General features: G+C 47.5%; 1 protein-coding gene across 1 annotated transcript in view; it reads left to right on the forward strand.

Annotated features, from left to right (window-relative positions):
- Positions 1-527: 527 nt before the first annotated feature.
- Mideas (mitotic deacetylase associated SANT domain protein) overlaps positions 528-12,312 on the forward strand; it is a 77,910-nt gene continuing 66,125 nt past the window's right edge. The window contains exon 1 of the mRNA XM_070030448.1: positions 528-666. The gene's annotated coding sequence lies outside the window, so the exon portion shown is untranslated. The remainder of the gene's footprint in view (positions 667-12,312) is intronic.

The following is a 12,312-nucleotide window of genomic DNA, read 5'->3' on the forward strand; positions in this document are numbered from 1 at the left end:
CAGATAGATAGTGAGGACCTTTTAGGGAAATGTAGGGCCAAGTGAAGGCATAGCTTGATCATTATTTGGGAAAGCACAGAATGCACTGCGTTCTAATGGGATTTTTAAAATCTCAACAGCAAACTGACAACGTTTGTCTTTCCCTTGGCTTGTCCGTGCGTGCGTGTGTGTGTGTGTGTGTGTGTGTGTGTGTGTGTGTGTGTGTGTGTGTGTGGGTTGGGGGGCGGGGGGGGAGCAGTTTTCCAGCTCTCTGGGGTCCTGCATCCTAACACCACCTTCCAGGGCAGCTTGAGAGCAGGGCCCCTCGGCGTGGCGCCCCCGATCGCACTTCGGATCGCAGTTGGAGCGAGGCTTCCCCAGAGGCAGAGCTCCGAGGCCGGGGGTGGGGGGGGGAGGGGGCGCAGAGCCCGGAGCGCGCCGAGCCCGGGGCTCGGGCGGGGCCGCGGGCGGCTGCGGGGGCCCGGCGGGGGCGCGGGCCGGACGGGCGGCTGCAGGGCCCGGCGCGCCGCCACGCTAGTTACCGAGTCACAGCCTGGGCCGCGCCGCCGCCTGCTCGGCGAGGAAGTGACGATTGCGCCGTCCCGTGAGCAACAAAGTTTGGGTCTGCGGGGCCGCTCTGCTCTGCGCCCCGCGTCCCTCGGAACGGCTCCAGGATCCTGCGCCCAGGTGAGCAGTGGACACCGCGTCCCGTTCCGCCGCGGGGGCGCCGACGTGGAGCTCGGAAATGCTCCGGGGCTCGGGCGGGGATTTGGCGAGCCGGGCGCCGGGGTTCGGGGTGCGCTGCGCCGGAGCGGGACGGAGAGAGTCGCGTCGCTGGGCTGCGTCCCCAGAGTCGTTGCTTTGCGGTTTTGTTTTTGTTTGTTTTAATACAGCGATGGCTGTAGCCAGGCTGGCTCTAGACGCAGTTCGCGAGAAGAGGGGTGCGGAGGAAAGGGGGTTCCCCTGGGCCTAGATGCGGGCCCCGCTCCCCTCCCCTCACCCCCGTCCCCCGTCCCCGCAGGCTGGGCTCTGCCTGGCCTCCCGCTCCTCCGCCCCCAGTGGGAAACATGCTCTTCTTCTTTGCAGCCTTCCACTCGACTGCTGGAAGGAAGTTAAAGGAACTTTCCCCTCTTTTATTTGCTCGGCCTTCCCAGTGAGGGAGAGTGGAGCAACATCGAAATGTGGAGGAAGAAAACCTTACGGATTTCCAAAAAGCAAAACCCGAATCGCTTCCGATCTCTCGCGCGCGCCCCTGCATTCTCCCCCCTCCCCACGTCCCCAGCCCGACTGTAATCCTTTGCCCTTTGGCCATAAAAACTGTCAGCGCGCCCATGTCCATATGTGTGTTTTCTATATAAAACCCAGAAAGCCGCTTCCAGGGGGACTCGGTCCTTTCTGTTCTCTAAAACTGCTGGGGCTGCAGGAATGCAGCCTGGAAACTTTGATGGTGGTTCCTGCCGCCGCCCTCGGTAGCCTCGTGGCGCTTGGCTTTTTAAAAAAGAACAGCTGAGAAGTTTATGACATCTCTGAGAAGTGTTGGGCCTTCCTTGGCGGGCGGAGCACATGGCCGCGTGGACTCCTGCTTTTGAGTCTGTCTGCCACTGTAGTGGCAGAGGGGTCCTGGGGGTTGTGTGCCAGAATGTGCTTCTGAGCTGTGGAGCCTCCTCCATGGGATGTTTAGAGGTTGAATGGTGCCGTTCCTAGCAGCAGCTTCCTGCCAGCCTGTAATTACAGCCTGACTGCACAGTCAGGCATTGTTGGTGGGGATGTTTATACACTGGCTATTGTGCAAGACCTTGGTAGAGTTGGCCTCCAACAACATGCAGATTTGCATTGCAAATACTCAGGGCAGATCTGGGCCTGCAGCTTCTGAGTTCTTTTATGCCCTTTAACCTTACCTAGGTGGTTTGGTTCCTTGCCTTTCCCTGAACCTTTGATAACTTGCTAAAAGCTTGAAGAGCTGGAATGGACCCAGTAAGGCAGGACCCTTCCAACTCCTGCTTTAGGCAGCCCCAAAGAACCGTGCCAGTAATTTGTGTCCAGAGAAAATGTGAGATGACGTCAGTAGGAAAGAGGTAGGAGCTGGCAATCAACCCCTTTAAATGGAAAGGTTGTTTGAATTTGCAGCTTTGCAATGGTAATTGGTCAGATCACGCAGGTATGTCTGAGTAGGCCAGCTAGACTTTGAGCCTGGAGGTGTCAGCTGCAGGTATTTAGGTCACCTTTAATTCCTTAATTGTGTTCCACAGTTCCTTAACAGTGTTCTAGGGAAAACATGCTCTATCTTTTTTTTTTTTCTTTACTGGGGTATGCCAGTATTGAGTGAGGCGAGTGAGGCTTGAACTCAGCCTGAGTTCTTGCTTTTTATGCTCAAGACTCGTGGTCCATCCACTTGAGCCATACCTCCACTTCTGGCTATTTGCTGGTTAATTGGAGATGAGTCTCTCAGATTTGTCTGCCCCAGCTGGCTTTGAATCTTGATCCTCAGATCTCAGCCTTCTGAGCAGCTAGGATTACATGCACGAGCCACCAGTGTCCAGCAGGAAGCTTCTCTCTGGGACTTTGAGAATGTGTATTTGTGATGGTGTCTTCAGGGACAAGAGACGTCAGAGTGACTCACTCATGTTTTCTCCAGTGTGGTCCCTAGCTCTTATTTCCTGAGTAGGGCCTGAAGTACAGGGCATGTCCAAGGTCCTTGCAAAAGATGATACCCTGCAGGAAGAAAACCAAGCCTGCAAATGGGGGAAGTAGGCACTTTCTCCATGAGGACCTCAGAGAAGGCCAGTTATAATAGTGAGATCACACAATTTCTCTAGTACCCAATCAGAAAGCATGTACTAAAGTTGTGCCAGACTATTCTTCTCTCATTCTAAATGACCTCACATCCTGAACTAGGCAGAAGACTTTCCAGGACAGTACTCCACCCCTCTGTAGTACATGGGTAGCCTCTTTGCTCAGAATGGCAGTCATAGATGGCCCTGGCATGCTGGAGCTCCTTCATGCACAGCTTTTCCCTCTACCAAACAGCTGAGCTTCACCTGGAAGGAAAAGGCTGTTTGCAGTCTTATGCCAGCTGTATGTCACAGGCAGTGACCATTTGTCAAACCAAAACATGAACAGTCCCAGGAAGGTCGATATGTGCTTCTAGATACTCAACAGTTTTGGACAGTCTGGGATGGTTGGTCACAGAGAGTGAAGTTTAGAGCAAAGCCCCATTCCAGTAGGAGTCACTCACCACAGGTTGCATAACTCCCTGTTCTAGGAACATTGAGTTTTTACTGAACTTGACTGTCAAGGTCTGGGCTAGCTGTATCACCTGACTAGGACTGCTTTAATAAGGGCCTTGTGGTGCCCCAAGCTTAGTTGGATGGGCAAGAAAGGATCACATTACCTTCTGTTCCTAAAGGAAAGAAAACAATGGGCTGGGAATGTGGCTTAGTGGTAGTGTGCTTGCCTAGCATGCATGAAGTCCTGGGTTCGATTCCTCAGTACCTCATAAACAGAAAAAGCCAGAAGTGGCTCTGTGGCTCAAGTGGTAGAGTGCTAGCCTTGAGCAAAGAGACTACAAATGCCTAAAGGCCTTCCAGAGTGTGACTGGGAGAGGGGAGGATCCTATGCCAGGCCAGAAAAAGAAGGAAGCTCAGTTGCCTGGAGTTGTAAAGTCACCTGAGCAGTCGTCACCTGCCCACACCTTTAGTTCAGCCTGGCTGAGTTTCGCATAAAGCCCAGGCCCTTTCCAGGCTTGTGTGTACTTTGATGCTGTGCTTCCAGAGTTTGTCCTGCAGTGGTACACAGCCCAGTTTAAGACTGGAAACTTGGCCCTGACTTCCTCCCCAACTTTATATAAATGGTTATTTATGGCTTGAAGTTGCCATAGCCCAGTTCATAGCCCCTGAGCAGCCTTGCCTGCCATGTAGCTGTGCAAGGACTGGCACTGAAAACACTGTTTCAAAACTGGACAGGTTTTTAAGAACAATTTTCCAGTTCCGAGAGGAAAAAACACTGCAGGTAATTAAGGAGTGCTACAATTCTAGCAAAACTTGAAGATGCTACTGAGAAAAGCTTGAGGTCTCCGAGTAGAGGCCTTTTATGCTGTCCAGGCCTGGTATTAATATTTTTATTACTGTGTCCTCCTGGCTATCTCCCTACACAGCCTAGTGTTTTGACATCATAACTAACCTCCAAAAAAGGAGGCTGAGCACCCCTAGCTGAAGGGGCATTCCATATTCTTCAGAAAGAGCTGGAATTTTCCAAAGGCTGTGGCTGATTGCTGTGCCCTGCAGATTTAGTTCCTTCTTTAAGATATTCCCCCTCTTCATTTCACATTCTCACTAAAGCATCTCCTTGTAAGATCCTTAAGCCGCCCTTTTCTGGTCTACATGACACCGGGGCAAAAGCATTATGACTTCTCTGTCTCAAGGGCCACTTGAAACTCACACAGAGCTTTGGCTATGCCTCTGATGAAGAGCTGCTCTATAGCCTCACTTCAAATGCCTGTTGGCAAGGGTCACCCTTCTCAGCAACTTTCAGTGGCTCCCCATTGTCTGCACAGTAAAGATCAAACTGGTTGGCTGGTGGTCAGGGTCTTCTATACAGGGGTCTTGTTTCTGTTGTTGTGCCCTTATTCACAGCCCTGACCCAGTGACCCAGTCTTGGTGTTTGTCCAAACCACTGGTGGCAAGCATCCCTACCTCCCGTGCTTTCCTGGAAGCTGCAGATGACTCCCTCTTCCACTTGGCTCAGTCCTGCCCCGCTATTGGTCCTGTTCAGGTTCCTATCCTTAAGAATGTTGCTGTCTTACCCATTATGCTTTAATAACATTGGCTGAAGAAAACCTTGAATTTTGGCCTAAAGATTTTCAGCTTCTTTGGGGGGCTATGGCTTCATCCATACCCTTTGTCCAGCTCTGTAAATGTGCTTTAGATAGATAAAAATTATCACTTTTTTTTGGGGGGGGGGAGGGCCTGGTCCTGGGGCTTGAACTTAGAGCCTGGGTGCTGTCCCTGAACTTCTTTACACTCAAGGCTGGTGCTCTACCACTTGTGCCACAGCACCACTTCCAACCTTGGTAAGAGTCTCACAGACTTTCCTGATTGGGCTGGCTTTGAATCATGATTCTTAGATCTCAGACTCCTGAGTGCTTAGAATTACAGACGTGAGCCACTGGTGCCCAGCACTTTTTGTTGTTGTTGTTAAAATAGAAGTTGGTGTTTATTTGATTTGTTGTTTATTTGATTTTGATTATTTATTTGATTATTTATTTATTTAGTGGTAATAGGGTTTGAACTTTGTGCTTGCTAGGTAGGTGCATTACTGCCTGAGCCATGCCTCCAGCCCCCCTGAAATGATCTTTTTTTTTAACTAAATAGGAAGCCCCTTCCCCCTTTTTCTATATCATCTCTGTATCTCCAAGATTAGTGCTCTACTCAGCAATGTCAGCAAACATTTGATGATACAAATGGTCAGACTGTATTTATCAAATTCTGCCCTCTGTGCACAGGTATGCCCATAAGCCAAGCACAGAGTGTAGTGGCTTTTGGTTATCTTTCCAAACATTTGCCTCAGCCTATTTCTTCTCTCTTCGTTTTTCCTCTGGCTCCTTTTAGCTTTGCACTTTATTGCTTTTTTCCATTTCCTGCTCCTCTTTCCCTTGGGTATCAGACAAGTGTCCACCTTGGGACACTTCCTCCTTGTCTCATTGACCTGCCTTGATGTCTTCCTGTGCCTTGGGGCCAGTTCCAAGGGGAAAAGGAATTATTGTCTGGTGTGACCTGCCTTTTGCAGGAACTTAACCACTGGGAAGAAGCAGGAACTTCTTTGCACTTTCAGCCAAGCTTGTGAGGAGAAATAAGACCTGCTGCCTGGCTGGCTTGAAGGCTTGCTTTGCCCAATCAAGTGTGAAACCTATAACACTAGGTTAAACTACAAAGATTAGAGATATCCTGGCCACATGCTCATGCTGGCTTGATGGGGTGAGGCTAGTTCTCTGTTAATCCCAGCCTTAACTCATAAATAGAGTTTTTCTTTTTAAATTAAGATACAGTTCACAAAGTATAAGATGCACCCATTTAAAAATGACATCTGGCTGGGCGCCAGTGGCTCACACCTGTACTGATAACTACTTAGGAGGCTGAGATCTAAAGATCACAGTTCAAAGCCAGCTTGGGGAGGAAAGTCCTTGAGACTCTTATCTCCAATAAACCACTCAGAAAACCGGAAGTAGTGTTGTGGCTCAAGTGGTAGAGCCCTGACCTTGAGCTGAAGAGCTGAGGGACAGCACCCAGACCCAGAGTTCAAGCCCACCACTGACAAACAAACAACAATAACAAAAAACATCTGGTAGATTCTTCTCGCAGTTGTCTATTTGGAAAGCTAGTTCATACACATAGTTCAAAATTCAGAATTCACAGTGTATTTTAAAATAATCTTAACATAGATAAGATTATTATATACATATATATGCAATAGGATTAGAAAAAAAAAAGGTTGTTTTTTTTTCTTTTTTCACAGTCCTGTGGCTTGAACTCAGGTCCCTGAGCTTCTTTTGTTCAAAACTAGCACTCTACCACTTGAAGCCACAGCATCACTTCTCGCTTTTTCTGTTTATGTGGTACTGAGAAATTGAACCCAGGGCTTCATGCATGCTAGACAAGCACTCTGCCACTAAGCCACATTCCTCCCATCCCCCAAATTAAGCAGTTTTAGCTAACAGAGAAAGAAGACTTTCTAAAGAATGATACAAAGCCCAAAAAGCATAAGAAAATATTGATAAATGTGATTATATAACGTTTGGAGAAAGCGAACTTTTCATCCTTTACTTTCTTTTTTATTTATTTATTTATTTTTTGTTGGTCGTGGGGCTTGAACTCTGGGCCTGGGTGCTGTCCCTCAGCTCTTCAGCTCAAGGCGAGCGCTCTACCACTTGAGCTACAGCGCCACTTCCGGTTTTCTGGTGGTTTATTGGAGATAGGAGTCTCACGGTCTACTCCTGCCCGGGCTGGCTTTGAACCGCGATTCTCAGATCTCAGCCTCCTGAGTAGCTAGGATTACAGGCGTGAGCCACCAGCGCCCGGCCCTTTTACTTTCTTCTATCCAGTTTATAATCCTCCCTTCTTAGCTACAACAAAACATTTTCCCCTACTCTTCCAGACTATAGTCTTAGAAGGTAGAAGAAAAGTCAGACTCAGGGCTGAGAAGGTAGCTCAGTGGTAGAGCGCTTGCCTTGCATGCCTGAGGCCCTGGGTTTGATTCCTCAGCACCACATAAGCAAAAAAGAAAAAAGCTGGAAGTGGCACTGTGGCTGAAAAGGTAGAGCACTAGCCTTGAGTGAAGAAGCTAAGGGACAGTTTTTAGGTCCTGAGTTCAAGCCCCAGTACTGGCACTCAAAAAATGGTAAGAGAAATGTATAAATAAGTGCTATATGCTTTATATATTCTAGAGACTGTTCTATACCGGTATACATAAATGCTTCATTTTTCCAATGGCTATGAAAATGCCATGAGTTATTTCACTGTTTCCTACTGAAGAACATTGGAATTGTTTCTACGCCTTCCCAACCGTGCATAGTGTTGAACTCATTTTTATAGTTGAAAATTCTTTTTTTTTGGTGCGGGTGGGTTTGTACTCAAGGCCTGGGCCCTGTCCCAGAACTCCTTTGCTCAAGGCAAAGGAGTCTACCACTTTGAGCCACAGTGCCACTTCCGGTTTTCTGTTGGTTAATTAGAGATAAAGAGTCTCACAGCCTTTCCTGCCCGGGCTGGCTTTGAACCGCGATCCCCAGATCTCAGCCTCCTGAGTAGCTAGGATGACAGGCATGAGCCACCGGCACCCGGCTTAGTTGAAAATTCTAAATAGCTCCATGTGAGTAAAACTAGATTACCATAGAAAGCTATTTCTGAAAAGTTATGTGTAAAGTGATTTAATAAGTCAGTATATTTTAGAATCTGCTGCTTCACAAAAGAATCAACTTTTTGAACTGCATAGGATCTTAGGAATTATCATTTTGCCCCAGGATTTTGTTTTGTTTTGTTTTTTGTTGATGGGGCCTGAACTCTGGGTCTGGGTGCTGTTCTTCAGCTCTTCAGCTCAAGACTGGTGCCCTATCACTTGAGCCATAGCACCGCTTCCAGTTTTTTTCTGCTTATGTGGTGCTGAGGAATCGAACCCAGAGCCTCATGCATGCAAGGCAAGTGCTCTACCACTGAGCCACCTTCCCAGCCCAGGATTTTTTTTTTAATTAAAAAATATAAGTATTTGTACAGAGGAGTTGCTATTTAACAAAAGTTTATGAATACAATGCATCATCACCCCTTTCAACATCCTTCCCATCCCTTCCTGCACTCTTCTTAATTTTGTAGGATATACATTGAATTGTTGACTGCATTCTTTCCCCCTACCCTATTCCCACCCCCTTTCTACCCTACCGGTTTCCTGGTGTTTATTTTATTGAACTTTGACTTTGCCTTTCTAAGGAATTATACTATTTGAGTTTTCCCTTGCATCTATCATGTTTCAATTAGTACATTTGTATATAATTGCATACCACCTAATGTATTTACTTGTAAGTTAATAAGCTTTCCTTTCTAGCCCCAGGGGTTTTTCTTTTTGTTGTTGTTGTTGTTATTGTTTTGGTCAGTCATGGGGCTTGAACTCTGGGCCGGGGCTCTGTCCCTCAGCTCTTCAGATCAAGGCTAGTGCTCTACCACTTGAGCCACAGCGCCACTTCTGGCTTTTTCTGCTTATGTGGTGCTGAGGAATAGGACCCAGGGCCTCATGTATGCAAGGCAAGCACTCTACCACTGAGCCACCTTCCCAGCCCATCTATTCCCAGTTTTATAGTGACTGCAGCAAGAGCATCTCTTCAAATCCATGCAGTTATCAAGGATTTACACAGGAAAGATACCTGTGCTAAAGCTCTCATTTGAACCAAGACTCAGAGCAGGTGTGCAACATTTACTAAGGTTACACAGCTGTGGAGTGAACACTTCTTTTCCGTTGCCTCTTGCATTGATCATCATAGCAAATCAGTTCCTTGGTTTGTCAACCAAGAATTCCTTAAGGCAGTACTCAAATGTTTACAAAGAAGAAACTTATAAAGAAACCAAATGGGGGCTGGGAAGGTGGCTCAGTGTAGAGCACTTGTCTTGCATGCTCGAGGCCCTGGGTTCGATTCCTCAGCACCACATAAGAAAAAAGCCGGAAGTGGCGCTGTGGCTCAAGTGGTAGAGTGCTAGCCTTGAGCTGAAGAGCTGAGGGACAGCGCCCAGGCCCAGAGTTCAGGCCCCACGACCGGACCCCCCCCCCAAAAAAAAAAAAAGAAACCAAATGCCAGATGAGAGGGTGAAAGTCTTTGGGGAGAGGTTGGGATGTGAATAGATATTTCACTATTATGTTTTTTCATTTTACTCTTAGTTGAGTTTGTTTTGATTTTTGGTTCTGAGGTATGACTCAGGGCCTTGCATATACTAAGCACACACTCCTGCCATTGAGCGACACCCCCAGCCCTTCATAGACTGAATCCCCAAAACTTTCTCAGCAGACTTAGTTGGCTAACAAAACCACTTAGTGCTTTAAGTGTGGAAAGTGAGTTGAGTAACACCAAGAAATAGAGGAACTTCCCCAGTTCCCAAGGAGCAAGAAGAGAAGGTTCTAGAACATAAATGTGACACCTTTAAAACAGAGAGTTAATGTAGACCCAGCTGTCCATGTCCTTTATGCAACAGCTGCAGTACTCTCTAACACAGTCCAGCACAATGACCACGCATACAAAGTAGGTCCTGAATGCTCTTCCCCTCTAGGAGCCTTGCAGCCAACTCTGGAAACAGATCAGACCCAAGAGGGAAGGAAGAGCAGACTCAGGGTGAATCTGTCACTGGGAGCAAGGAATTTGGTGAAGCATGTAAGATAAAAAATAAAATTGTAGGGCTGGGAAGGTGGCTCAGTGGTACTGCGCTTGCCTTGCATGCCTGAGGCCCTGGGTTCGATTCCTCAGCACCACATAAGCAAAAAGAAAAAAAAGGCTGGAAGTGGTGCTGTGGCTCAAGTGGTAGAGTGCTAGCCTTGAGCTGAAGAGCTGAGGGACAGTGCCCAGGCCTAGAGTTCAGGCCCCACGACCGGACCCAAAAAATAAATAAATAAAATTGTAAGCAAGTCAGGGACCACTAGTGCATGCTTGTAGTCTTAGCTTCTCAGGAGGCTGAGATCTGAGGACAGTCTATGAGACTTACCTCCTGATTAGCCACTGAAGAGTTGGAAGTGGAGCTATGGCTCAAGTGGTAGAGTGCTAGCCTTAAGCAAAAAAGCTCAGGGACAGTGGCCAGGCCTTGAGTGCATGCCCCAGGACTGGCACCAAAACAAAACAAAAAGATAGTCAAGATTAATCTTGAAAGTATTTTTATATTTTATTTTTTGGTCATGGGGCTTGAAGTCTGGGCCTGGGTATTGTCCCTCAGCTCTTCAGCTTAAGGCTAGTGCTCTGCCACTTGAGCCATAGAGCCACATCTGGTTTTCTGGTGGTTTATTGGAGATAAGAGTCTCATGGACTTTCCTGCTCCGGCTGGCTTTGAACCGTGGTCCTCAGATCTCAGCCTTCTGAGTAGCTAGGATTACAGGCGTGAGCCACCAGCGCCTGGCTTTGAAAGTATTTTTTAAGGATGGTAGCAGGTGGGTGGTGGGCAGACTGCTTCCCGTTTTGGTGTTCTCTTTGGTTTTGGTTTTGTTTCTTGATGTAGGGTCTTGCTATGTAGCCTAGGCTGGTCTTCAACTCATGATTTCCCTGCTTTACCCTCACTCCAAAATGTTAGGATTGCCATTGTACATCATTGTGTGTGGTCCTACTGCCTCTTGATACTTAACTTGTTACTCTTGTTCTAGAAGTTACCATCTCTCAGGCTGAACACCAGGTGAAGTGGAGAGCATTTGGTGTGCAACAGATGTGTGTTTAAATGCTACTGCCTCATACAGTATACTTATATTACACTATCCCTATACCAGTGGGGCTATGGTTCTTAGCCGGTGAATCCCTCATTAGAACTGCAGGTTTACAGGACTATTTTTCCTTGTTTTCTTTTGCTTTTTTTTTTTTCTTTTTTTCTTTTTGGTCAGTCATGGGGCTAGAACTCAGGGCCTAGGCGTTGTCTCTGAGCTTTTTCGCTCAAGGCTTATGCTCTACCACTTTGAGCTACAGCTGTACTTCTAGTTTTTAGGTGGTTAATTGGAGATGAGTCCCATGGGCTTTCCTGCCTGGGCTGACTTAACTATGATCCTCAGATCTCAGCCTTCTGAGTAGCTAGGATTACAGGAGTGAGCCACTAGTGTCTGACTCTATTTTGCTTTTTTCCTTCTTTCCCCCTGTGCCTTTACTTTCCTGTCTTTTGCTAAGTAAGGCGATTTGAATTTCTGTCAGTTAAATGTGCCTATCAAGAACTTCCATTGCCCTGTGTCCCATGGGAAGATCATGGGGGCTGTAAGCTCGAAGATAACATAGGCAATTAATTAATCAAGACAGGCTCTAGAATACGTGTGTAGAGTGTTATGGGGGGGAGAGGCCCTGGAGGAGGTTTTAAACTGCAGTCCATGTACTCATTGCAGATGAGAGCCTTAGGCTTGGCTTGTCCTATCATTAGTGTGGGGCTGGGAGAAGGCAGCATCCATATGCAGTGGGCACTTTATTCCAAGGCCGGCTGCCTTGTTCCTTGTCCTCTTCCAGTTTCCTTTTGGCAAGAGGCCTGTAAGGAATCTACCACCACGGCTCTTTGTCTTCCTTCCTCTGGGGTAACTTAGAAGTCAACAGACACTTCCTAGGCCCCTCCTGCACTTGTAGCACAGGGAGGAAGGCTCAGAATTCCATCCTCCATCTCTGTAAGGAGGCTGTGCTGACCTAGCAGATAGCATTTAGGATTCATTTCCCTGGTTCTAGAGAAAAAAAAAAAACCCAGCTGAGCATGGCAGTGGTCACCTTGCTCCATATGATTTATAAAGTACTTTCCCTCCCATATTCATCCTTTCACTCACCAATGCTATGTGCATATGTTGAGTCCTTGCTGTGTGCTTGGCTGTGTGCTTAGTTCTGAGGACACGGCCATGAAGAAGGCTCAGCCCTCCCTCCTCCCCCACTTCAACATGTTCCCAGTCTGTGAAAGGAACAGCTGTGCACAAAAGCTAAGAGCAGCCAAGTGCCACAGAAGTCAGTGAGAAAGAGTTCATGAGTCTCTTGGGCTCAGAGGAGGGTTCTGGTCACTTCTGACAGGGCCCAAGGGGTAGGAATAGTGAGGAAAGGCTAGAATGGACTCCTGCCTCCAATGGTGCCTGTACTCAGCGACTGTTGTGGAATTA

Source organism: Dipodomys merriami, unplaced genomic scaffold (assembly GCF_024711535.1).
Source record: "Dipodomys merriami isolate MVZ:Mamm:240054 unplaced genomic scaffold, mDipMer1.0.p SCAF_1, whole genome shotgun sequence".
NCBI classification, from domain to species: Eukaryota; Metazoa; Chordata; class Mammalia; order Rodentia; family Heteromyidae; genus Dipodomys; species Dipodomys merriami.